A 27166-nucleotide genomic window follows, 5' to 3' on the forward strand; every position below is an offset into this window, starting at 1 on the left:
TGGGAAGGGTGGCTTAGCCGGCAAAGTTAGAGAATCTCTTTAGATGGGAGTAAGAGATCTGGTTCTGTTAGGAAGAGCGATTCAACAGAAATTGGAGGTTCATTGTCCCCCGCTTCCTGACTATCTGCCCATATGTCCTCATCCCAAGTTTCAGGATCCCATTTCTTCCCAATCAGTGCCCTTACTTTAACTTCAGAAACCATTTGAGGTTGGATATTCAACTGGTGCTTTAATTCAGTCACTCTTATGATAAGAATCTGAGTTTATTTTTGGCAGCATTAGCCTTGTTAGTATAAGAAATATGGTTTTCTTTCTGGGCACAAGTGGCAGCTTTCAGATCTTGTATGTGGTGCTTGAGCTTTGAGTCCATTTCTTTCATTCACCAGTGTGGCTAGCAAAAGCAGGACCAACCAAGCAGCTTCCTTATTATTCTTATTCTGACAAAATTATAGAAAAGTATCAAATATGTAATCAGGCAGAGCCTTGTCTCTCACAAATATTTGATCCAGTTGTAGTAGTATTTTGCGTATTTCTATTGTCACCTCCCACCATGGATTAGCAATAGCCTATTTACTACTGGAGACAGTCATCAGTGCCTTTAAGATTAGCCAGACTTGAGAATCAATTCAGAAAACTCATCCTTAAGATTTGGTTCCTCTGGAACCAGTGTAGGTACCAAATGTCTTAGCCTGGGATCTCTAGAGATGCAAAACTGGTGAACAGAATATATATATACACACATATATATATAAAAAAAAAGAGTGTGTGTATATATACGTGTGTGTATGTGTGTGTATATATATATATATATATATATATATAAAAAATTTTTTTTTTATATGGAAACCCTAGTCGCATAATGGTTAATAGCTATAGCTGCTAACCAAAAGGTTAGCATTTCGAATCCACCAGGCGCTCCTTGGGAACTCTGTGGGGCAGTTCTGCTCTGTCCTGTAGGGTCACTATGAGTTGGAACCGACTCGACGGCAATGGGTACACACACACACACACACCCACCCACCCATATATGCTTACATATGTTAGTTGTGGCTGTTAGAGGCCATCGATCCTGTGTAAAACAGAATGAAACACTGCCTGATCCTGAACCATCCTCACAATCATTGCTATGTTTGAGCCCATTCTTGCAGCCATTGTGTCAGTTCATGTTGTTGAGCGCCTTCCTCTTTTTTTCTGACCCTCAGCTTTTCCAAGCATGATGAGCCTTTCCTGGGACAGGTCCCTCCTGAAAATATGTCCAAGGCACGTGAGACGAAGTCTCGCCATCCTTGCTTCTAAGGTGCATTCTTGGTGTACTTCTTCCCAGATGGATTTGTTTATTCTTCTGGCAGTCCATGGTATATTCAGTATTCTTTGCCAACACCATATTTTAAATGAATCAGTTCTTTGGTTTTCCGTATTCATTGTCTAACTTGCTCAAGCATGTGAGGTGATAGAAAATATCATGGCTTTGCTCAGGCACACCTTAGTCCTCAAAGTGACATCTTTCCTTCACAACACTTTAAGGAGGTCTTTTGCAATAGATTTGCCCAATGCAATACATTGTTTGAATTCTTGACTGCTGCTTCTGTGGGCATTGATTATGGATTCAAGTTAAATGAAATGCTTGATGACTTCAGTATTTTCTCTATCATGGTGTTGCTTACTGGTCCAGTTGTGAGAATTTTTGTTTTCTTTATGTTGAGGTGTAATCCATACTGAAGGCTGTAGTGGTTGCTCTTCATCAGTAACTGCTTCAAGTCCTCTTTACTTTCAGCAAGCAAGGTCGTATCAGCTGCATATCATAGGTTGTTAGTGAATCTTTCTCCAAAACTGATGCCATGTTCTTCTTCTTACAGACCAGCTTCTCAGATTATTTGCTCAGCATACAGATTGAGTAAGTATGGTGAAAGGATACCACCATGACACATAACTTTCTGATTTTAAACCACACGGTATCCCCTTGCCCTACTCAAATGACTGCCTCTTGGTCTACATAGATATTCCGCATGACTACAGTTAAGTGTTCTGGAATTCCCATTCTTTGGTAAGCTATCCATAATTTGTCATGAGCCACACAGTTGAGTGTGCTTGTATAGTAAACAAAAATAGGTAAACATCTTAGTGATAGTCTCTACTTTCAGCCAAGATCCATCAGACATCAGAAATGATATCCCATGTTCCATGTCTTCCTCTGAATCCAGCTTGAATTTTTGGTAGTTTCCTGTCTGTGTACTGCTGCAACTGTTTTTAAATTAAATTCAGCAAAATTTTTCTTGCATGTAATGTTAATGACATTGCTCGATAATTTCCGCATTGCGTTGGACCACCTCTCTTTGGAATGGGCACACATATAGATCTCTTTCAGTCATTTGGTCAGGTAGCTGTCTTCCAAATATATTGGAATAGACAAGTGAGCACCTCCAGCACTGCGTCCCTGTGTTGAAACATCTCATTTGGTACGCCATCAATTCCTGGAGCCATGTTTTTTGCCAATGCCTTCAGTGCAGCTTGGAGTTCTTCCTTCAGTACCATCAGCTCTTGATCCTATGCTACCTCCTGATATGGTTGAACGTCGACCAATTGTTTTTGGTGTATTGAGTCTTTGTATTCCTTCCATCTACTTTTGATGTTTCCTCTGTTGTTCGATATTTTGCCCATAGAATCCTTCAGTATTGCGCCTAGAGGCTTGAATATTTCCTTCAGTTCTTTCAGCTTGAGAAATGCCAGGTGTTTTCTTCCCTTTTGGTTTTCTAACTCCAGATCTGTTCACATTATATTATCATACTTTGTCTTCTCCAGCTTCCCTTTCAGGTATTCTGTTGAGCTCTTTTACATTATTTTTCCTTCCATTCTCTTTAGCTACTGTACATTCAAGAGCAAGATTCAGAGTCTCTTGTGACATCCTCTTTGGTCTTTGCTTTCTTTCCTGTCTTTCTAATGACTTTTTGTTTTTTTCATATATGATGTCCTTGCTATCATCCCACAACTAATCTGGTCTTCGATCATTAGTGTGCAGTGCATCAAATCTATTCTTGAGATGGTCTCTAAATTCAGGTTTGATATACTCAAGGGCATACTTTGACTCATGGACTTGTTTTAATTTTCTTCAGCTTCAACTTGAACGTGAATATGAGCAACTGATCATCTGTTCTGCGGTCAGCCCCTGCCCTGATTCTGACTCATGATATTGACCAAGTGAAGAGTGATTCAGAGAAAAACATGGATAGAGTGTGACCTAATTTCCATAAAAACAAACAAATGAATGTACTTACATGTGTCCCGGCAAAAAGAAGTGTGTAAAAGGGTACATATGTATCTTTGGACACTGGACACTTCAGGGGAGCAGGTATAATATACTTATGTGGGGATGGCTCTTATTATAACTTCTATATACAAATCTCTATTGTTAAATGTGTTATAAGAATGTAAAAGCTTTTAAAGTTTAATAACATCATACGTGTATGTGTGTGTATTTGAAACTTTTTTTCTTTTGACTATTTTATATATGTGTTTTTTAGTTATCTAGTTTTTTTTTTAGTGTGGCTATAGCAGAGATACCAAAAGTGGATGGCTTTAACAAACAGAAACTTATTCTCTCACAGTTTAAGAAGCAACAAGTTTGAAGTCAGGGCACCAGGTCTAGGAGAAAGCTCTCTCTCTTTGTGGCTCTGGGGGAAGGTCCTTGTCATCTATCTTCCCCTGGCCTAGGAAATTCTCAGCGCGTGGACACTGGGTCAAAAAGACGTGCTCCACTCCAGGCACTTCTTCCTTGGTGGTATGAGGTCCCTCTCATTTCCGCTCACTCTTCTCTTTGTATCTCAAAAGAGACTGACTCAAGACTCACCCTAATCCTGTAGATTGTGTCCTCCCTCATTAACCTAACTGCCTCTAATCCCGCCTTATTTACATCACAGAGGTTAGAATTTACAACACATAAGTAATCACATCAGATCACAAAATGCAGGACAACCACACAATACTGGGAATCATGGTCTGGCCAGGTTGGCACACATTTTGGGGGACACTATTCAATCCATAACAACAGAGAAAACACTGTCTTCAATGCCAGATTCAGAGACTTTTATCAATCTATGAAGGGCAAACACAGAAATTGAACAAAATTCAGACCAGCGAATTATTGCTTGCTCTTGTAACTAATGACTTCTTCTGGTCTCTGTACCTGGAAATGGCCAAAAAGAATTCTGTGAGGATTAATTCAGTTATTGCTAAAACATCTACTGCATTTACATGTCTACAGATAAGGAATAATGCTGGACACCATGTGTGATTCATTAAGTAACACAGGGACTATTAGACTGTTGTTCTCCTTCTCTGATATGCCACTATCACCTTCTCCCCTTGTTGCTCTCCTGAAAAACCCACACTTGTATATTCTAGGCTTTTTTCCAGGATTGAATTTGCAGGAAGTTGAAGATACATCTTTGAAAGATAAAGAAGACTTTGGCCACATTGTCTTTAGACAGTCGAACTTCCCAGCCAGCCTCTGTGCAGGATGGGAATTCACAATCCCTCCTACTCAGTACCTCTGAGCAGGACGGGATTTCTGTTTCATTATCAGGAGACTGTGGAATTCACCCCTCTTCAGAAAACTTACTTTCCTTTGCCTCAAACTGTCCCTCTCAGGATCTGTCATGGTCACTCTGAGAAATTCACATGGGCAGCCTGTATGGAAGTGCCCATCCTAGAGTCCCTGCCCTCCCTTCCTTGCTCCGTAGGGCTTCCTCCGACACTTGGGGTCACATCTCCCAGGGAGTACACACCTCTGGCACTTCCAGGGATTCCCAGGCCCTGGGATACTGTGGATGGGACTTGGAACTCAATCTGTTTCTTCCCATCCTCACCTTTGGTTATCTGTGTTCTGTCTTCACCAGATTTAGGAGGCCTTGTCTTCTCTTTGCTCATTTCATTTCAGTCAGGCTTTTCTATTCCAACTCTCTGATCTCAGGACACATCAGGTTAGACCACAGAAAAGAGAAAGACCAAGCAAACATCACTGATCTGTGCAGAAGCTGCTGGGAAGGGATTCGATTCTCATTGGTTTAGGGTTTTAAGCCCACTGCTCACCGGCAGGCAGGTTCCCCCCAGAGTCTGGCTTCTGTCTGGTACCTTGTACTACAAAGAACTCAGTGACCAGCCCACCTTCACAATCACACCTCCCTTAGAGCTATCTTTGCAGAGGCTCTTTCTCAGACTTCCATGTCCCACTGAAATCCCATTTCTCTTTCCTTACAAACATTGTGCTCATTCTCAGGGCCCTGAGACCTCATCTGCAGGTGAGTCTTGTCCTCTTCTCTCCTTGGCGGGGGGAGCTTTGGAGTGGACCTCATGTCTTTGGACAGCTATCCTGGGGCTTCTTCCACCCTGGTGCTCTAGGGCTGGATCTCTCCATGTACTTGAGGGGTCGTGGAAGGGGCACAAGGCTAAAAGAGTGGATCTTCCAGGTGAGGTGGGTTTAAGAAGCCTGAATGAAGTTCTTCCCTGAAGGGTGCATATTTTGCAGTCCAGACATCCTGCTCCTCTCAGTCTAAGTGTCCTAGCACGTCTTCAGGTGCTTTCTCCTTTGACCTTGAGGCCATGCCTGCACCCTCTGCAGCCAGGTCTCCGACATGTGTAGCAGCACCAGTAGGTGTGGTAGCCTCTTCAGCCCCTGTCTCCTCCTCCAGATGCTCCTGGAGGTGCCTGGCTCTTCTTGCCAGGACTCCAGGATGCTGACCAGGGACTCAGTGTTGGTTAGACTGAGGGCAGACCTGATGGCACTCACTTTCTTCAAAAACTCGGCCTCAAGACCAGGGGCCTTTTGCCGACAGGGGTGTGAGATGTTTTGGTCTGGTCTGCCAGACCATGGCTAACCCCTTGACCTTACACACTTGGGTAGAATACTCATACTTGACCTATGGATCTCTGGAGTAATTTGATGAGTGGGAATTCTGCCTAGTGGAAGCTGATGCAAAAGGCCTCGCTGATACTTGGGGAATCCTCCTGGGCTTGGAACTTGGGCTTTTTGTTCTCATGTTCTACCCTGAGTGACACTTTCCTCTTGGGTTGAGACTTGCAATAATGGAGAGTTAATTTACATGAGCCCTCTGGGCTCTGGTGTCTCAACTGTGACCTAAGTCTCTGGTCTAGGCATCCCTGGAGGCCTCTCCATCACCGCCATCCTCCACTTCCACAGTCCCCATGGTTTCTTTCTTCTTCCCCAGGCACAGACCATACTTTAGGGAATTTACTCTGGGCAATAATGTCTCCTCCAGAAAATTTCAGCGATGGTACTACCTTATAGCAAAAGTCTATCGTTTTTCCAAAAATTATAATACATTGATTTAAAAATAAAACTCCCAGTTTTCTTTTAGTAGATTCCAATTCATAGCAACCCTATAGGACAGAGTAGAACTCCCCTTAGGGTTTCCAAGGAGCAGCTGGTGGATTCCAACTGCCAGACCTTTTAGTTAGCAGCCGAAGGTTTATCCTGTGATAGTTTATAATATAAACAGAGGATCGCCACATTAAAAAAATTTTTTTTTTTTTTGCGTTTGTTGGATGGAAGTGAATTTGCTCCTGTGGAATATGGAAGTTACCTCATCCTCTGCACCTTCATGATAATACATGGTTTCTCTAAAAACTGTTTTCTATGAAAGTTATTTTTTTTAGTAAATTTAGAGTGTAAACATTGAAACAGGAGAATCGGTCTCCTCTTTGTAACTTGTTTTCATACTCCTTTTAAGGGAAGGATTTTCACAGAAGGAATTATACTTAAAGAGACAGCGTAATTTGTACTTTTATGTGTGATTTAAAACTTCTCCTCGTACCCTTAACTAGCCTACACCAGGAGATTAAGATTGCCTTTCTCTGAACAGAAGCCCATTACCATGTCCTTCAGCGTGAGGCAGAAACAGATGTCCGTATTTGAGAGTCTGATGGCACAAACCTTAGTAGCTGAATCACAACCATGCCTCCTGTGTGGGCGAGCGGGGCTTGTATATGTCAGCTTAAGGGTCAGTTTTTTTCTGAGTTTGAGGGAAGGATTGGCGAGTTAAGGAAGAAAGAGAAGGAGTTTGGGAGGGGAGTGTAAGCTCCAGTGACAGACAGAAGATGGGGTGGGGGATCTCTCAAAGGGTATTAGAGGCCAGTCAGAAAAGCAGGAAGCAGCAGGAAGCAGGGCCAGTGGAGGGCAGCACTGGGTGGAGGAGGATAGCAGAGGTAATAGTAGTAGGGAGGGCAACAAAACTGGCCTGAAAAGAGTGATACATGACTGATCCTAGATGAAGCTCAGGTTGAGAAAAGTAGGAAAATAAAAAATTCTATCCTGTAGCCATGTTTGTGGTTAGGGGTTGTTAGGCTCTTGAGGGAGGTGGGCAGGAGACACAGGAGGGGAAGGGGAGTTCCTGGATCTAGGAAGGAGTCTACAGCCCTTCTTCTGCCCTCAATGATGTGGGTTCTGGCCTCTTCAACCTACCACTCCCAGAACCTCCTGAGAAATTTCCTTAGTTCTTCACATGGTATATTAATTCCATCTCATTAGAAAATATAATAATGAAGTACGCTTCTTGCAACCCACCCTTTCCACCATCCTATACTCTCTGCCCCAGTTGCCCACTGGCTTCCTTCCCTTCCACCATGTTCAGATCCAGAACAAAAGAGTGCCTTTTCTGCAGCTATTCTGGAAAGCTCTCAAACTTACAATTGAATTCTTTCATTTCATCCCTCATTTATTCCTACATTTCTTATTGACAAAATAAACTTTGGTTAATTATCCACTAAATGACAGAATGTGCTTTCTCAGGAGAATCTTCCTTATGACCTTATCCATTCACCCCAAATCCTTCATCTTGTCCTACCATGGCTCTCTTTTCTGGTGGAAGTCAGACCTTTTGTTCTGTAGCACTCATCAATCGGGGACAACTTTTCCTCACCTTTATCTGGAGTCTTAGAGAAAGGCCTTTTCCTCGTGTATCACTGTTTCATCCTGCTTGGGTGAAGATGTCCAAACATAATGGTCTGAAGGACCTTTATCCCTTCTCCCAGCAGGAAGCTTTAATAACCTGGGGACTCTGGCTTGCTCCTGAATTTCCTTGATTCAGTAGCTACAGTTTCTCTCCCACAAGACCTGAGGTTGGCACCCTTTTCAAAAAGCAGCTGAGATCTGAGTTAGCACCAAGGCTTCCGTAATCCTGTGTGACATCATTGCTGACACTGCTGAGTTCCATGGGCCCAGTTTGAAGCTAAACACGGCAACCAGAAAAACATGAAACTGTCAGGTAGGCGCTTGAGAAGTGCTAGTGCCAATGTGGGAAGAAGGAGATTAGATACTAAAAATGAATTGAAACTTTTCGGTGCCGTGTAAGGGGTTACTATCCCTTGGTGGGTAAAGAGAGCACAGGGAATGATAACAGTATCATGGGCAGCTGCTTTCTCCCAGTCCTCTCATTTGACTCTGTTGGAATCATGTCTCTCCAGCTCTGGTTATAAAATGTCCACTCTGAGCCCCTCTTAGGTCTCCTTAGTCTCTGAGTCTTCACACAGGCTCTGCTCTCTGACTAGGAGATGTTCTCTCCCTTCCCATCTGCTGGCCTACTCTCCCTGGTGAAGCGTGGAGGTGAAGAAAACTGACCCCACTGGAACAGATGAGGTTTATGACTTACCAAAAAGCCCTAAGACTCAGGAATTTTGTGGTCAGCCAGAATGGGAAGTTTGGGAGTTGACTTGGGGAAAGCCCATGACAGACTCTGCTTTTGTTTAGGAGGCCATTTAGAAGAGAAACCAGCAAATGGGGAGACCATTTGAGGAAGAAATTAAGAAGGTTGGGGTGGTGATGAGGAAGGAGGAGACTTCTCCAAGGAAAATAAAAATTCCAACATGGGGATGGTAGGGGTTTGTTTTGTGTGACCGAAAAGGACAGAAGAGGCAGGAATGGTAGGGAAACAATAGAAGAAAAGATAATCTGTGCCTGTTCACAAATGTAACAAATCCCCCAGTGCTTTTACCCTGTTTCCTCAGACTTTTCTCATCAAGCCATCCTTCCCCTTTTACTGAAGCCTGTGGAAAATACCTGGGGCTTCCTGGATGCTCGGCCTTTTTTCATCCCTTAACTATTCAGTCATATTCCCAACTTGGTTCAGGCATGACTTCCTGGTTGTAGTCTTCCCTGAATCTTCTCCTGGTAGATGAGTCCACTTCTTGCTCTGTACTCCATTGTACCCAGGAAACCCTTTACCACAGCATAAAACACAATTGCATTTACTACACATTCTTCCCCTCTCTGTGCCCATGCCTTCTATGAGACTCCAGAACACCTTTCATTAGCAGTAGGAGTCTTCTTCTACCTGTTGAAGGCCGACCTTACGGTTGCTTCAGCCATTGAAATAGTAGCAGAGATGATAGAAGGAGAGAATTGAAAAGATTTTACATTGAGTCTTGCCCTTTTGTTGCTCTTAAACCCTGAGAACCTGTGGGAATGACCCCAGGCCAGCCTGCTGAATGATGAGGGACCATTGGAAACAGGATCCAGCGGTTTCACTGAGTTGATTTTATGAAACTGGCTCGCAGGTGACCTGGAATCAAATTGTAGACACATGAGTAAGCCCTGCTGCGAGCCACTGTGGCTGGCCCAGATCAGAAGAACCCCAAAGTGACAACCTGAAAAATTGTGAGCTTAGTAAATGGTTGTTTTTTTAAGACACTACCTTTTGGAGTCATTTGTTACACAGCAATACGTGACTGATACACCTGTTGACTTGGCCGTTTCTCTTACCAGGCAGTGAGGCAACTTCTCTAAGTCATTTCATCACCAAGAGCATCTGGCCTAGGGTCTGACATGTAGCTGTTTATACAGGAAATCTTTGTTGACTTACTGCATGAATTAGTAATACGAATTTTATGTGCGAGTCTGCACAAAATCATGTATGAAAAAAAGCATGATTTTTTAAAAAATAAAATGAATTGAGGTTCAGAACTACCTGCTTACAAAATTGAGGGGAGTTTTTAACCTCACTTACTTTTAGGGTACTCCCTCATCCAGATATGCAGTAATTCCCAGGGTCTAATGAAGGACCAGTGCTTGGAGAAGACCTTCAACACACCCATTGCCTCAGCCTATGTGGGTGGTCTCTCTAGAAGCATTCGTTCTGCTGTTTCCATTCTCAGCTGGAGCATGAGAACCTTGGTGGGGCTGTCAACAGCATAACAGGGTTTGTCTACTTATGTGCCTGCATCAGCCTTTGAGGTGCTGTAACCTACCCCAGGGCACTATCAAGAAGGAGCTCCTACTCCTCCCAATGTCTAGGACACTACTATCTGACTGTCACTCTTCCCCTGGGCTCCAGTTCACTCAGTGTGATCACCTCAGTGAGCTGAGGCTTTTACCACAGACTCTTCAGAGTCTTGAAGTTTCAGAACTTCAACACTGTGAGTCCAGCTATCTCCTTGAAATGAGGTAGGGAAGGAGGAAAAATGTAGGAAGACTTTATTTTCCATTTAATGTTGCAATAAAATTTCTTGCCCTGCATTTTTGAAGGGTCCTGCCTAACAATTCCCTCTGTTCTCTTCCAAGATGTAGGACGATGAAGAGTGAATGTTTGTTGTGTCATAATCTGCAGAAGGCTGCAAAGTGCACATGGGGTCCATTCCCCCGATGCTCACACTAGAGCACCCCACCCACGTGGAAATCTCTGCAAGTGTTACTGAGTCCCTCCCACATCCACAGTGAACAGCTTTCAGATTCTTATAAGAGGGAATTGTGTCCTAACACCAGCTGCTCCCTGGAAACCCTATGGGGCAGTTCTACTCTGTCGTATAGGGTCTCTGAGTCAGAATTGACTAGATGGCTACAGGTTTGGTTTTTTCTTTCAGCCAAGTGGTGAGAGTTTGATGTCAGCTCCATAATCGTGTTATTAAAAAATGATGACAAAGTACCAGGTGAAAGTAACAAAACAAAACTGAAATGTAATGGCTTTTTCACATTTATTGGCCCCACAGAGTTCCTTCGAGGTGTTTACTTTTCACTAGATTCGGAGAAATCTTTGTGAGAGAGACAACAGCTTGAGATAGCTCCAAAATTACGTTTCCCTCCTTAATGTTAGGTTACATTAAGAGCTGGTTGGCTGGTTTATGATCTGCCTGCTTCACAAAAATAGAAGGCCCATGCAGGCAGGAACTTGTCTGTTGTGTTTGTCAGAGTATCCTGGTACCTGGTGCCTAAGAAGTGCTAAAAAATTATTTGAGTGAATGTGGGTGGGTTTTTATAAAAAAACACTGTGTTGCTGTCTTTATTTAGTTAAATAGTGAAAACAGGGATAAGGAAAATGGAGACAATTATTTGTATAATTTAGAGTTACATAAGGTGAGAATAGAAGTTGAATAATGAAGAGATAAAAAAATAAGCTGTGTGGATGGAATGTACCCCCTTCCCTTTGCTTTGGAGGGAGACATTTTAAAATTGGATCGTTTTTTCCCTACTGATTTATAGGTTCTATATGTTAATTGAAAAGTTAGTCTTTTAGGAATCACAAATACTTCTGTTGAGATACAATTCACCTGCCGTAACACTGCCTTTGAAAATATGCACAATACCGTGGCTTTTAGTATATGGGCAGACTTGGCACAACAGTCACCACTGTCTAGCTTCAGAATATTTTCAGTGCCCAGTAAATAAAGGCCCTTGTTAATGAAGGCGTATTAACAGTCATCCTCATTACTCCTTTCCTCCACGCCGTAGCAACCACTAATCTACTTCTGTCTGTGTTGGTTTGTTCTGGACATTTCATGTAAATGGAATCATGCACGTTGCGGTCATTTGTGTTTGGCTTCTTTCATTTAGCGTAATGTTCTCAAGGTTCGTCCATGTTGTGGCATGTATCAGTACTTGGTGCCTTTTTGTGGCTGAGTAATATTCCAGTCTATGAATATACCACATCCTGTCTATCAGGTCATGACATTTGGGTTCTCTCCACATTTTGGCTGTTATGAATAACACTACTAGGAATCCTCTGTGTGAGTTTGTATGTGAATATGCTTTTGATTCTCCGGGGTGCAGACCTAGGAGTGCAATTGCAGTGTTGTGTGGTAATTCTATGTTTAACTTTCTGCAGAATTTCCAAACCGTTTTCCAAAACAATTGGATCATTTTACATTTCCACCAGCGGTATTCCAGCTTCTGCACATCGTCGCCGACACTTGTCCATCCTGTTGAGTTTAGCCATCTTACTGCTTTTGAAATAGTAGTGCACTTTAGTTTAGATTTGCATTTCCCTGATGACTAATGAGGTTACGCTTCTTTTCCTGTGCTTGTTGACAGTTTCTGTATCTGCTTTTGAGAAATCTCTATTCAAATCCTTAGCCTGCAAACCTTTTTTCAGCTTTTTGCCTGTATTTTTACTCCCTTCATATACTTTTTGATATGCCAAAGATCTATAGATCTTAACAGTTTTAGCCTTCATATTTTGGGATTTTTAAAAAGTCTTTCTCTTTTATCAATAAAAAGAAAATAAAAACTTCTAAAATTTTTATGGTTGCATATTTTAATTTTAAATATTCTATCCATCTGGAATTTCGTTTTGTGTAAGGTATGAGAAAAAGGATGAAAACATTTTTACAGGTGGTCTGAGTGATTACCAGATTGCTACAAACGCTCCTTTTCCCATGACCCATATCTTCACTGCATTTTCCCGTAGTCCGTACAGAGACGCCTTTTTATAAAGGGAGGCCACCATTCCCAGCCATTTCATTTTAAGGTTTGTTTTCTGCAATTAAATCCCTTGTGTATCTTATCTACACACCTTTTCTTTTAAGCTAATACAAATTTTGTGTGAGTAGGACCTTGGCGAGTGCAAGATGGGCTTGAATTTCATAACTGGTTCCGTGTGGTGCAGCCCAGCAGATGGACAGACAGAAGCAGGGGCTGCAGAGGCGACAGAAGCTATGAGAACGTCAGCCTCTAGAGATTTGCTGTGGAATTTCAGATAAAGATTCCATGTGCCAGGAATAGTCTACATCATGTGGACGCAATGGTGAAAGTACCCATTGTCCCTGCCATTGTGAAGGGGACACCCAGTGCGGGTGGGAGGGGAACTGGTAAAATGCAGTCAAGAGAAAGGACAGACCATGCTCCAGGAACCACACTGGACTTCAGAGAGCTTTGTTGGCTGCCGTTCATCTGTCCGGCTTCTAGATGTCAGAGTGCCCCCAGGCTCAGTGCTTAGTCCTCTCTCTCTATTGACACCCTCTCTCTAGGATGCCTCAGGGAGTCGGTTGCTGTCTGTCTGTAGCTGAGGATGTGATGTTTACACCTCCATCCATTTCAACTCCTCCTGGTTCATGACTTCTATTCAAATGTCAGCGTAACTCTCTGTACTGAGTTCTTCATCTGTAAAATGTGCCTTATAATGATACATTCCTCACATGGGTATCATGCAGAGCAAGTATCTTAAGAAAGGAGAAGCCCTCACAAGAGTCCTGGCACCAGTAAGTGTTAGCTGTCAGTATTATTACCTGACATCTTTACGTAGATGTCTGACAGCTATGCCATGTTACCAACGCCATGAAACAATTCTTGGTCCCAACCCCGTTCCACCCTTATCGATGAATTTCTCAGGGCTTCAGTGATGGGAATGTGTGTGTTTTTCCACATAATGGACATGGCTAATAAAGGTTGGCCTGGTCCTTCATAATAAGTTGCTCCAAAGTTTATATGGGTGGACTCAGACAAGTGATAGCCAACTAATATAGACAAAAAATAGAACTCTCAGCTGCTCATATTTGTACTCTCAGCCTAGAATATCTGGTGAGGGTACTATATGGACTGAATTGTGTAACCCCAAAGGTACGTTGAAATCCTAACTACTGTACCTATAAATGTGACCTGATTTGGAAATAGGGGATTTTTAAAATTATTTTAATGAGGCCATACCAGTGTAGGGTGGGTCCTAAACCTAATCCCTTCTGAGTTACAAAATGAGCAGAATAGACACAGACACAAACAGGGGAAGAGGGAGACAGACAAAGGGGAAGATAATCTACAAGGCCAGGAACGGAAAGGGTGGCTGGAAGCTGCTAGAAGCTGAAGTAGACATGAGCCATGCCCTGAATTCCTACTTCTAGCCTCCCGAACTGTGAGAAAATAAATATCTGTTCTTTAAAGCCACCCAATTGTGTTATTTTTTTCTCATGGCAGTACTAGATGACTAACAAATACCCATGGTTATACATGAAGCCTGGTGTAAAATAGTGTTCTCCCCTCCTTGTCTAGCCCACCCAAATCCTGCTATTTCCCTATCAGTGTCCTCTGCTTTCACTAAGAGCTACAACAGAGTCGGCTTGATGCTGATGCATAGAAATGCAGTTTATTTTTTAGTTTATATTTACGATTGACTGGCATTAATTTCAATGGTTTGTAAATTTTTCTGTGGAGGCATTTCTGTAATCTATGAATAATAGCAGTTGCAGCTTTTCCTTCTTTTTGTTGTCGTTTTGTTCTAGCTTGGACCTCCAGTGTTAAATATTTAATATAAATAATGATAGAAAGCATCCTTATTTTTTTAATATTTTTTTGTGTGCTTTAAGTGAAAGTTTTCAAATCAAGTCAGTCTCTCACACAAAAACGCATATACACCTTGTTACACACGCCCAATTACTCTCCCCCTAATGAGGCAGCCTGCTCTCTCCCTGCACTCTCTCTTTTCGTGTCCTTTTCGCCAGCTTCTAGACCCCCTCCACCCTCTCATCTCCCTTCCAGGCAGGAGATGCCAACATAGTCTCAAGTGTCCACCTGATCCAAAAAGCTCACTCCTCACCAGCATCCCTCTCCAACCCATTGTCCAGTCCAATCCATGTCTGAAGAGTTGGCTTCGGGAATGGTTCCTTTCCTGGGGCAACGGAAGGTCTGGAGGCCATGACCACTGGGACCCTTCCAGTCTCAGTAAGACCATTAAGTATGAATTTATGAGAATTTGGGGTGTGCATCCCACTGTTCTCCTGCTCCCTCAGGGTTTCTCTGTTGTGTTCCCTGTCAGGGCAGTCATTGGTAGTAGTCGGGCACCATCTAGTTCTTCTGGTCTCAGGATGATGTAGTAGCTGATTCACGTGGCCCTTTCTGTCTCTTGGGCTCGTAATCACCTCGTGTCCTTGGTGTTCTTCATTCTCCTTTGATCCAGGTGGGTTGAGACCAATGGATGCACCTTAGATGGCTGCTTTCTAATGTTTAAGACGCCAGACGCCAGTCTTCAAATTGGGAAAGCATCCTTATTTTAATGCTAATTAATTTTAAAGAGAATGTCCCACATTTCACCATGAACTATCATGCCAGTTGTATCTTTCCAACTTAAGGAACTCCTTTTCTGGTCCATGATTGCTCAGAGTCCTTATCTCTCAGTGTGATTGGATTTTATCAACTGCTTTGTCCCCATCTCTTGAGGTGAGCATGTCTTTTCTTCTTCCATCTATGCTTATGGTGAATTAAATTATTAAATCTTTAATGTTCACTCAAGCTTGCATGCTGACGATAAACCCCCTTGATGATGGCGTATTACCTGGTTTATACTTTGCTGGATTTCCTTTGCCAGTATTTTATGTAGGTTTTTGCATCCCAGTTACTTGGTGTGCTTGCCCTGTAACTCTTCTTCTACCATCCCTGTCTAATTTGGTGTCAATATTAAACTAGCCTTAAGGATGAAGTAGAGGAGCATCTCATCTTTTTCTCTTCTTCTCTGACTTTGCACAAGATTAAAATGCTCTGTTTCTTGCCTGTTTGCTGTAACCTGAATGAAAGTGGTCTCGGCCTCCTATTTTCTTAGGGAGATCTTGAACTACTGATCCATTTTGTGTAGTGATTAAAGGTCTTTTCTGGTGCTACTTAGAAAAATTTCCACTGCATGTTCTAGGCTGCTAGGATTTCATCTTTAAATGTTATGTTGTTATCACGATTTTCAGTCTCATCCACGTCAATTACTCAATCCCAGATTTTCCCTCATTTTTCCAAAGTCAGACTCTACATCTTTTCCTGGCACCAATTCCCTTATCTAAGACTTCTTTGCAAACAAAAATACAACCCAGCATCTTTGAGTCCATGATGTGAGAATACAGTCCCATATAACTTTTTTTGTAACTGTTGTTAAGTGTTTCTCCTCTTTTTTTTTTTTTTGTTCATTTCCCACCTATCTAGCAGTTTCAAAGTTGTGCACTTCAGGTTGAGGTCATTAGCTGGATTGACTCTGTGCAGGGCCATGGGGTGCCAGTTGCAAATGCGCATCAAAAGAGCACTCCTCTAGAACTAGGAGGCAGGAGGAGGTGGTTGGGCTGTTGGGGGGGGGAGGGAACTGGGCAGGGCTGTGTGGAGAGGGGCGCCTAGGGGAGGTGCCAGGTCGGAGGCTGCCCCACCACAATCTCACGTGCATCAGGAAGGAGCTGGCTGCAGGAGCCTTTCGCGAGAGTCCCAGCCCACCCAGCCTTGCCCTGAACTCAGACCCGCTAGGCTCACAGGTCCCACCAGAACTAGGGGAAGCCTGAGGCTACCGATGTCAAGTCCCAGGGTACACCCCTGAGCCCAGTCACAGTGCTTATGCTGGGATAGGAGGGCAGAGGAGGCGTATGGGGACTTGGGTCCAGAGGGTGACCCAGAAAGGGTGGGAGAGTTGTGGTCACCCTAGGACTCTGGCTCCGCACGTGAAGGGCCCCAGGTTGCACTTCCAGGAGGAGAAGGCGAAGCCACAGAGGCCACACTGCTCACACAAACAATCCCCCACCCCCCTCTGCCCTTTCTCCAGGCTGGACGCCCCTCCTGTGCTGTCCTCAGAAGGGCTCTTCAGGGACCGCACCCCTAGTTTGCGGAGCAGCAGAGCCTGCCCCAGTCTGGACTAGGGACTTTATTTCTTCCACTCTCACCACTGGCTGAAGGCAGACTCCTGTCTCTACAGACTAAAGAGGAATTATCAAAATGAGCTCGAAACTCTAGATTTGAGTTAAGGATCATAAATTAACACAGAGAAATACAACTTTAACAACAAAGACCTGTTTGGAGCCCCAGTTGCAATTAAAAAAAAAAAAAAAACTTGAACAGGGGGAGTGATAAAGTCTTCCTTCTTTTCCACCCTCTCTCGGTGGTCCCAAGCTTTCTCATCTCCCACCTCACAAGACTGTATCAACTGCTTTGAGACTTTTAGAATAAAGATCCCCAGGCATATCACTGCTGTTACCCTGTGAGGATTTCCCCAGTGCTGGGTTAGACTAAGACAGAATCCTTCCAAGGCTTCCAGGGCCTGTGTACTGGACGGTCAGCACACGGAGCCTCAGAGCCCACTTTGTTTTTCCTGCAGTTGGGCACGACCCCAGGGACATGACCCTTGAGAGTGCTGACACTTCCTGAAGCCAGTGACCCTCCCCCTGGGCTTCTCTCTGCCTGGGTCTCAGAATCTCTGAGGCCAACTTGTACCCTCGGAAGTGTTTCTGCTGAAGGACACGTAAACAGCACTGTGGATTTGTGTCCTGCAGTCTGCAAAACTGCCTCCCCTGAGTGGGGTGAGGAGCTAGTGAAATACTGAAATCATTGAAACTAGCAGAAGCCACAGCTCATGGTGCTGGGAGAGAACTGGGAAGGACGGAGAGGTGAAGAGGCTATAAAGGCCCAGTCGTGAAGGCGACCATGGGCCAGGATGTCCTGAAGTCGCAAAGCTGACCAATGCTGAGTGCCCTAAAACCTGCCACTCCTGTACCCATCTTTTCTTTCAATGGACAAAGTCTTCCCCTGCTCTTATGTGCCTGGGCTGGAAGGGCCTTTGACTTATAACATGAAGCAGCCTCCAGAGCCTCTTGGGGCAAGTGATGGTCAAGGAGGCTCTGCCTAACCCCACCCTGCCCTTCCCAGTTGTCAGAGGACCAGGAATTTCAGTCTTCCAGCTCCTGGGCTGATCTAGTGACTTGTAACAGGATTTCGCTGGAACTGGAAGGTGTTGAAGACAGGAAGTACTCCTGGGTTTCTTCACCCAGCTGAATGCCTAGTTCCTGGTCTTATTACACGGCTTACATTCAGGATAAGAAGAGGCGTTTGGAGCTTTACGCATGACCTCTTAGCAGAGGTTTCTGTTCAGGAGCAAAGAGGTAAAAAGAAGCAGTGTCTACTAAGTCCTTTTCCAAGAGTCTCAGGAAATTCTCACGAAGACCCTCTCAGGTAAGGACTGACGGGAAATGCCTTGGTTTAATATTAAACTTTGCCCTTGACACATTTTGTTTATGGAGGGCATATACATATTGTCCGCTCAAGGAAGCACTGTAGTTCTTATCTAGACTTTATGTAGAATGAGTATATATAAAACCTAAACTTGGTCCTTAAGCAAGGGGTTACCTCTCAGAGAAGGCCTATGGGAAGGTTTCTACCAAATTCTGTGGTGCTGCCATTGCTCCAAGGAGCCCAGGTGGTGCCAAATTTGAGCACTCGGCTGTTAACCGAAGGTTAGTTTTTTGAACCCACCAAAAGGTTCTAAGGAGTAAAGACCTGGCGAACTGCTTCCGTTAAGATTACAAACCAGGAAACCCTATCGGGGCAGTTCTCCTTTTACACTGGGCCACAATGACTCAGAAACCCACTCGATGGCACCTAGCAATAACAACAGGAAGCCGTTGCCCCCCATGTGCTTGAAGTGCCTCTCTGGGGAAGGTTGGCCTTCAGAGCCAGCTCATGGCCACACGAGAACTGAGGCTCATGTTTTGTTACCACACCTTAGTTTCAGTCAGTAAATTTATTTTCCAGTTTATTCACGAGACTTGACTGCAGACATCTCTCAGGTATTGTCAAAATTAATTCCATTCTCTAATAATGATTTGCCAGGACATATTTCCAAGCGTTTCCAAGAGACTGGAAAAACTTTCCAAAGAGGCTTGTCCAGCGCCATGTTGTGCAGTAACTACAGTGTTGACGTAGTATATTAACCACATAGTTTCCACGTTTTCTGCTTTCCATAAATACAACTGAAATTCCAAGTCTACCACCTGAAGTACTTCCTTTAGTGTTTCACTTAGAAGTCTGGTGATGAATTCTCTCAGGTTTCTTTCCCCCAAGAATGGCATTATTTGTGCTTTACTCCTGAAGGTAATGATACATAGATACATGATACATAGAATTCTGGGTTAATATTTCCATCTTTCAGGGTTGAAAAAATGATGTTTCACAATCTATTTTTTTGGCTTCCATGGCTTCTGATAGTGAATACAGAGTCATTCAAATTATTTTTCTCAGGTGAAATGTGTTGTTTTCTCTCTACCTCCTTCCTGAGTATTTTCTTGACCTTTGTTATTCTGCAGTTGATTATGATGTATGGTATTTTTATGCAAGTAACCCATGTTCTATATATATATATATATATGTGTCAACTGTTTCTCCCCTCCCGGGTGTGTCTGTGAGTACAGTATACTGTTTTTTTCTTTTTACACGCTGCTGTTTAAAAAAAAAAAAAACAAAATTAGAGTAATGTACTTACAAATATACTTGGGATGTGGGGTAAGGCCCACTGGGTTGGCAAAAAACCTATAACCCGCAGAATATTTTTGTGCAAATACAGTATTGGGGCATGGAATTCTTTAACTTGCTGTGGTTTGCTGAACTTCTTGAATCTGTAAGTTTATGTCTTTCACTACATTTGGAAAGTGTTCAGCCAGTATTTTTTCAAATACTATTTTCTTCACCACACATTTTGTCCACTTCTTCTGGAGTTCCAATAAATAAGCTTTTTGTCTAGTTCTTGAGGCACTGTCCATTTTTTTTCCATATTTTGCTCTCTGTTTGCAGAATGGATATTTTCTACTGATCTTATTTCAAGTATTTAGTTTTTTTCTCTGTCATCACCATTCTGCTATTGTGAAAATATCAACTGAATTTTTGATTTCTACAATTGTACTTTTAACATGTAAAATTTTCATTTGCAAATAGCACCTATTATCTTTCCATTTATTTAAAAAGTGTCCCTGTTATTTCTTGGATTAGAATAGCATTTTAAAATCTGTTTCTTATGATTTTGAGAGTACAAGTCCTGCTTAAATTTTATGGAGAATTTTTTTGTTTTTAGCAGTCAATTGACCCAGTTATGTTCAGGCTCCAAGTTCTGTCCCATCTTCTGTATTCTATGGTTCAAATGTGAGTTCAATTTTTGAAGGCTTTGCAGCTGTATTAAAGTCTAATCTATGTGAGCGCCACTCAGTATGGAACCTTGATGGCATTCTAACCCATAGTGCAGGTCTTAAAGGATTTGATAATGCTTCTTTGGGTCAGGGCAATGGATATGCACCTGGGGGGTGAACCAGGAGTTCATGGCAAGTCTGCAGAATCTCTTTCTTGCACAGCCTCCTCTCTCTCTTTCTCTTCTGCTCTCTGAGTTCAGAAGGAGTGCTTTCCTGGCCCACTGGCGGGAATGCTGGGGCTTTAATTTCCTCATTCTGTTGTGCACATCAGTGACTGGTTCTGCCTATGGGGCCAAAGCACTGGACAACCAGCCAAAAGGCTGGCAGTTTGAACGTGTCAAGAAGCACCTCAGAAGACAAGCCTGGCAATCAGCTTTTGAAAAGTCTCACCCTTTGAGGTAGAATTGACTAGGTGTCAGTTAACAGCAGAGAGAGAGAAAATGTAATGGAGCTTTCTCTACAATATTTGGTTCTTCCATACTCTGGTCAGAGAGAAGGATTCTCCTCTGCCAGAGTTTCAGGTGTCTGCCCACCTACCCAGCTGCCTGTCTCTCTCCTTTGCGGACCTTCTATCCCATTTATATGAGAGAGGGCTTCTCTCAGAGCTGTTTCTGTCCACAACGGGTGTGCAGCTGTGAGATTTGGGGTCATTTAATTTCAGCCTCTAGAATGTTCATACTTTATGTTCTGGCTCCGCCCTGCCCCCATCCACCTTCAACACTTTCCTTTGCAGAGTCCTGAGATAGTGACCCATGCATTTGTCCAGATACTTAGTTGTCAGATACCAGCATAGCCACCGGGGGCAGTGCTGGTTGTGGTTGGGGGGGAGGGACTGTACACTGAAGGAGCTGCAAGACCTGGCTGCCTTGTGTGAGCAGGACGGGGGTGTGCTGAGGAGTGGGTGCTGAAGGTGCTGAGTCAAGGGGTGTTTAATATAAAGTTGGGTCAAGGAGTGTTTGTTGACAAGGATTTATTGCCGTAGCAAGGGTTCTGGAAATGGGTTTAATATGCTGTGGGATTGCTTTTGGAAGCTTAGAAAAGGCAATGGCCCACATTCTCTGAAATCGAAATGCCAGACCTGCTGTGTCAGATGTTGGAAGAGGGATTAAAAGCCTCCAATATGTGGGCATGTCTGAGTTAGTCTTCTATAAGACCATTTCTTGGAAGTCCTGAAGGATACCCATTTCATCAGAAGAATAAGGAATGCGGACATGAGGGGAGCACTAGCAACACAGAGCTTACCAATATGTATACTTTGTAGGGAGTCCCTGGACACCACAAACAGTTAAGTGCTTGACTATTATCCGAAAGTCTGGCAGTTTGGCAGTTTGAACGTACTCAGAGGGTCCTTGGAAGACAGTCCTGGCCATCTGCTACTAAAGGATGAAAGCCTTAAAAACACTATTGAACAGTTAGTTCTACTATGCCCACATGGGGTGGTCATGAGTCAGAAATGACTTGATGACAACTAACAGCAACAATCGTCTATAGGCTCAGGTTGTTAGTGGGAGCTGGGCTGCCTAGTAGCAATGCAAATCATGGGATCCCAGCTCCACAGAGGCCAGGTGGAAGTACTTAACTGTCAGAAACAAGTTGTGTGTGATTACAATAGTGGTCAGCAGGTCAGAGTAGTAGTTACCTATTGGGGCATAATAGAGTTCCCCAAACTTAGCAGGTGTGAGATAAATGGAAAATTAATATTCAACTCATTCTGATAAATTTGGAACTAGACAAATATTTTGGTATCAACATAGTTTTAAGGTGAAGGAATAAACTAGAAAATTTAAATAACTAGTATAAGTATAATAAGAGATTTTTCAAATAATGATGATATAATTGCATAGCTGAATAAAAGACAAATACATCAAAATCAATGGTTTCTCTCCAGTATAGACATGAGGGTCTCAAATTGGCAAGGGTGAGAAGGGCAGACCGTTCTCTTTCCCCTACTACTTGACTGGATCAAACTGTGTTCAAAACTGTAAAATATTTAGGAAAACATTGTTTTGACCAGAGCAGCAAAGGACTTCTATGACGAAAACTAATGTACTAAAATACATAAAATGAAACCTGAATATATGCAAAAAATATGCCATATTTCCAAATGAGAAGTCTTGTCAATCAAATGGAGGTCCCTAAAACTAATATATAAGTGGAATGTATTTCCAGTCAGAATATTAAGATAGTTGTTTTTGAATTGTATACAGTAATCGTATGCTACAAATAGTACAGTAGATAACAGAGGATGTTGCTGGTGTTAGGAGACTTGGAGTCCATTTCTGACTCATAGTGATCCCATTTCACTGCCCCATAGGGTTTTCTAGGCTGTGATCATTATGGGAGGAGAACAATAGGTCTTTCCCCTCAGTGCCCCCTGGTGGGTTCAACCTGCCAAACCTTCTTTGGATTAGCAGATGAGCACTTAATCACTGCAACACCATGGCTGCTTTAAAAGGTATAGAGAAGAAAAACATGAAAAAGCAGGATACTGACAGGTGTCTACCTCCTCAGGTAACAGAACAAATTGATATTACATAGCATAGAAACTGACAAGTCGACCAATGAAACAAAATCTGCTAAGAAGTCACAATAACCATTGATACAAAGGCGGTATTTTGAGAAAATTATATTTATTTAATAAACGGTGCTGACTCAAGTGATCGTTCTGGGGGACAAAGCTTGAGAAAATGTGATACACAAATGATAGATTTGGAAAATCATGTGAAATGGAGATGATAAGACTTAATAACAATTTCCATTTTACACAGAAGGATAAAAGTTAAGCACTTGAAAAATGAGCAGTGAATTCAAACAGATCGTTCACAGCAAATCCACATGCCCAATAAACATAGTCCAAGTTGCTCAAAAACACTGGTAGTTAAGAAAATATCAAAGTCCCAGTGAAACTGGCACAATTTAAAAATCAACACCATCTGTGGCTGGCTGGGCTGTGGGGAGAAGATACCCTGAGACATGGCTGGAAAGGTGCTTTAGGACAGCCTATAGGGGAAAGACACGGCCATGGCTCTGTACTTTTAAAACATACTTTGAGCTGGAAATCTCACTCTATGGAGTCTATTCCACAGAAACAGATCCTGTAGTATACAACGGATAGTTAATATTAATGTTGACCAAACATTGACTGTACATTGATAGTTGAATGATAGATAACTTATGGTAAAGCTACATCATCAATAAATGAGTTGTAGTAGTTGAGTGGGAAAAATATCTGTGAAGTATTATTTATTACTGAAAAAATCTAGGTGCATGCAGAGAAGTGTATATAAAATGAGCACATCTGGGTTAAACAAAATCAATTGTTTGAATATGCTTGAATACCTGTTTATGTTTATGAGTGTGTATAAGTCCATGTGCTTGTTTAAGCAAGGATAAGAGAGACTACTTACCACATTGTTAACCTGAATTATCTTGGATTCACTTGCGGGAAAGAACAGGGGGAGGAGAGCTAGAACACGCAGGAAGAGTGGACTTAAAAAGCATGGATGATAATGTTTCCATTTTAGTAGTGTTATGTATGGCCGAACAAATCTGTCTTAAAGGGAGAAAGCCAGAATATTCCTTAGAAGCAAGGATGGCTTTGGCCATGTTATCAAGAGGGAGGGACCAGTCCCTGGAAAAGGACATCATGCTTGGTAAAGCAGAGGTCCAGTGAAAAAGAGGAAGACCCTCAATGAGATTGATACAGTGGCTGCAACAGTGTGCTCAAATAGAGCAACGATTATTAGGATTGCCCGTGACCAGGTGGTGTTTTGTTCTGTGGTGCAAAGGGCCACTGTGAGTCAGAACTGACTTGATAGCTTCTGACAAGAACATGTAGAAGTATAGATAAAGTGTACTGAATTGAGATCATCTATTTAAATTATTCATGTAAGTTAAAAGATCAAAAAATATAGTGTCAGTGCCATATCTAATGACTTACAGAGAATCAAGGTAGAATATCAAGTGAAATAAGGGGCGAGAGCAATGTGGGTGGAGTGTGACCAGGCTTCCATAAAAGTAAACACCCCAGCAAATGTACTTGTGTACCTGTGACTGTGTGTATGTGTCCCTGCAGAGAAACGTAGGGAAGGATACACGTGTGTCTATTAACATTGGATACCCTGGGGGAGCAGGACCAAATTACATATGAGGGTGGGACCCTGACATAAATTTTTTTGCCACACAAATCTGTGATCTTGCAAATGTGATAAAAAAAACAACTTCAGAGCTTTGGCAATTCATAAACATCATAGATACATGTATATTTTAACGTGTTTTGTTACATATTTAAAATAGGTGAAAATTCTCCAGAATGACAGACAAAAGATTTGAATCACTGGCAGGAGAGCACACCGCAGAAAGTAATAATAAGATCCAGTGGATTTCTTGTTGTTCTTGGAGCCAGTGAGTTCTTCTGGTCTTTATAACTGGAAATGACCAAAAATAATTTTGGGAAGTCAGTAGAGTTACCCCTCAAACACATCTTGCAAGCACACGTCTACAGCTAAATGTAGAAGGCTGGACGCCATGTGCAATTCACTAGGTAACTCATGCGCCTCTAGAAGATTCTCTTTCCTGGATATGCTGCTTCCACCTCCTCTCTGCCTAGCCCCACTGGATAACCCACCTTTGTGCATTCTAGGCCCCATTCAGGTCTGAGCCTAGATCATAGAGGACATCAACTGGGAAGGTAGCTTTTAAGAAGAAAGATGTTGATGAAAAGATTTCAGAAACCAGCACCTCCCCAGCCAGCCTCTCCCCAGCCTGGGAATGCCAACCCCTCCCACCCTGATACCTCTGAGAATCTCTGATTTTTCGGTTTGGATCCTTAGGAGACTGCAGAATTTACCTGGTCTGAACACCTTGGTTCTTTTCTGCCTGTGACCCTCTGCCTCGCAGGAGCCGTCCCTGTCACTCTGAGGAATACACACAGGACAGACTGTATGGAGGTGCCCATCCTAGAGGCCCTGCCCTCCATTCCTCTGCCCCTGGGGGGTTCCCTGTGATACTTGTGGTCTCATTTCCTGGAAAGATGGGTACACCCCTGTCATGTCCAGAGATTCCCCAGACTTGGGATTTGATGTCGTGACTGAGACTGGGGCTTTGTTGTCCACTGTTGAGTCTGGGCCTGAATCTGCCCCTGCTCACCATTACCTCTGATCACCTGTGTTCTCGCTGTTCTCCCTGGGTTTGAAGCCTTTCCTCTCTTTTGGTTCTTTCACCTCAGAGGGCCTTTTTCTTCCAGTTCTTTGACCTCGCGGCAGGTCAGATTTGACCACAGGAAAACAAAAAAAAAATTAGCAAGTTTGTTTGACATGTCAAGAACCGGAATGTACAGCTTGATTTAGGAGAAGAAAAAGTTCCAAAGCTCTACCCCTTACCCTAGGACATGCTCTACAGGAAATATCCTGCAAGCCCTGGATCAACTCTTATCCAGAAATGGTTAACACCCAGGGGGATTTTTCTACACCACCTCCCACTTACATTCCCCTAATGTGGCAAAAAGGATGCATCCCAATCATAAACCCAAATTCACCCTAGGAGACCAGAAGACATGGCTTGGGTGAGTTCATTTTCCTTCCACCTGCCCCCCTCTCCTCCTACCAAGCCCTGCCTCTTTCTCTGCCTCTATACTGCTGGGAAGGGACCCAGAGTTGTTTGTTTAGGGCTTTATGTCCACTGCTCACCTGCAGGCATGTTTCCCAACAGCCTGCCATCTCTCTGATTCCTTCTTCTCCAAAGAACTCGGTGACACCCCCTTCACCATCACACCTCAGCAGGGCCCCCCCCCAATCCTCCCAAGTCCCACTGAAATCCCCTTTCCCTTTCCCTATTTATGTTGCGCTCATCCTTCGGGTCCCAAGATCTCACCATCCAGATGAGGCCTGTCCTGTCCTCTCCTGGGCCAGGGGAGCCTCTGAGGGGACCTGGTGTCTGCAGTCAGGTATCTGGGGCTTCTTCCATCCAGATCCCCCTTAGGGCTGGAGTTCTCTGTGCGCTTGGGTTGGGAGGGTTGGGGTCACAGGGGAAGAAGGGTATGATCTTCCAGGGGAGCTGGGTTAAACGAACCTGAATGGAGGTCTCTCCTGAAGGGCCCACGTTTCCAGCCCAAAGGCCCTGCTCCTCCTAGTCCCGGGGTTCTAGCACGTCTTCAGGCGCTTCCCCTTCTGGCCTCGGTGGTGCGCCTGCTCCTTCTGCAGCCTGGCCTCCTGCCTCTTCAGCTTGTCCAGCTGGTGCCTCAGCCTCTTCAGTTCTTCTCTCTGCTTCTCCAGCTGCTCCTCCAGGCGTCTGCAGACCGCTTTCTTCTCCCTCACCTCCCTCTTCTTGGCGGCCATCAGGCAACGCCTGGCCAGCTGGTGGCAGCGTCTGGGCCTTCGCTGGACTGAGCGTGGCAGCCGCCTCTCCAGCAGCTCTTCAAAGAAGACCGGCAGCTGAAGCCCTGGCTCACACCATGCTCCGCATGGGCCACGAGGGCCTCCCGGGACTCGAACACGCGTCAGCAGGCCACGCAGCGGAAGCCGCGCTCACGGGTCACCAGCCACTCCGGGGTGGTTGCGCGGGGTCTCTCAGCATGCTCCTCCCGTTGGTCAGTGGGCTCCTGGGTACAGGTCTGGGGCCCCTCCTGCCAGGGCTCCAGGTTGCTGACCAGGGACTCAGTGTTGGCCAGACTGGGGGCAGAGCCGATGGTGCTCTCCTCAGAGAGCTCGGCTTCAAAGACCTGGGGAATCTTGCCCACGGGGGCAAAGGAGGTTTTGGTCTGCCGGGAGACCGCCACCCCCTTGACCGTGCGCACCTTGGTGAAATATGCGCACCTGACCCATGGCTTTCCTGGGGCAGCCCCGTAGTTGGAGGAGTGAGAGGTCTGCTCGGTGGAAGATAAAGGAGAAGGGTTCTCGGATTGTTTTGGAATCTTCCTGGGCCTGGAGCTTCGACTTTTTTCATGGGATGTTGTTGACTGTTGCACATTTTCCTCTTGGATAGAGACCTCTGA

At 43.8% G+C, this 27166-nt stretch overlaps 1 long non-coding RNA gene across 2 annotated transcripts in view; it reads left to right on the forward strand.

The window, feature by feature from the left end:
• LOC135230265 (uncharacterized) overlaps nucleotides 1-27166 on the forward strand; it is a 69908-nt gene that overhangs the window by 21612 nt on the left and 21130 nt on the right. Inside the window, exon 3 of one of the 2 annotated variants that reach the window (XR_010320897.1) lies at nucleotides 3111-3138. The exons of the other annotated variant lie outside the window; for it this stretch is intronic. This is a non-coding gene — a long non-coding RNA (uncharacterized LOC135230265). Of the gene's footprint in view, nucleotides 1-3110; nucleotides 3139-27166 lie in introns of those variants that run through there. 2 annotated transcript variants of the gene reach the window in all.

Source organism: Loxodonta africana, unplaced genomic scaffold, assembly GCF_030014295.1.
Source record: "Loxodonta africana isolate mLoxAfr1 unplaced genomic scaffold, mLoxAfr1.hap2 scaffold_92, whole genome shotgun sequence".
Taxonomy (NCBI): domain Eukaryota; kingdom Metazoa; phylum Chordata; class Mammalia; order Proboscidea; family Elephantidae; genus Loxodonta; species Loxodonta africana.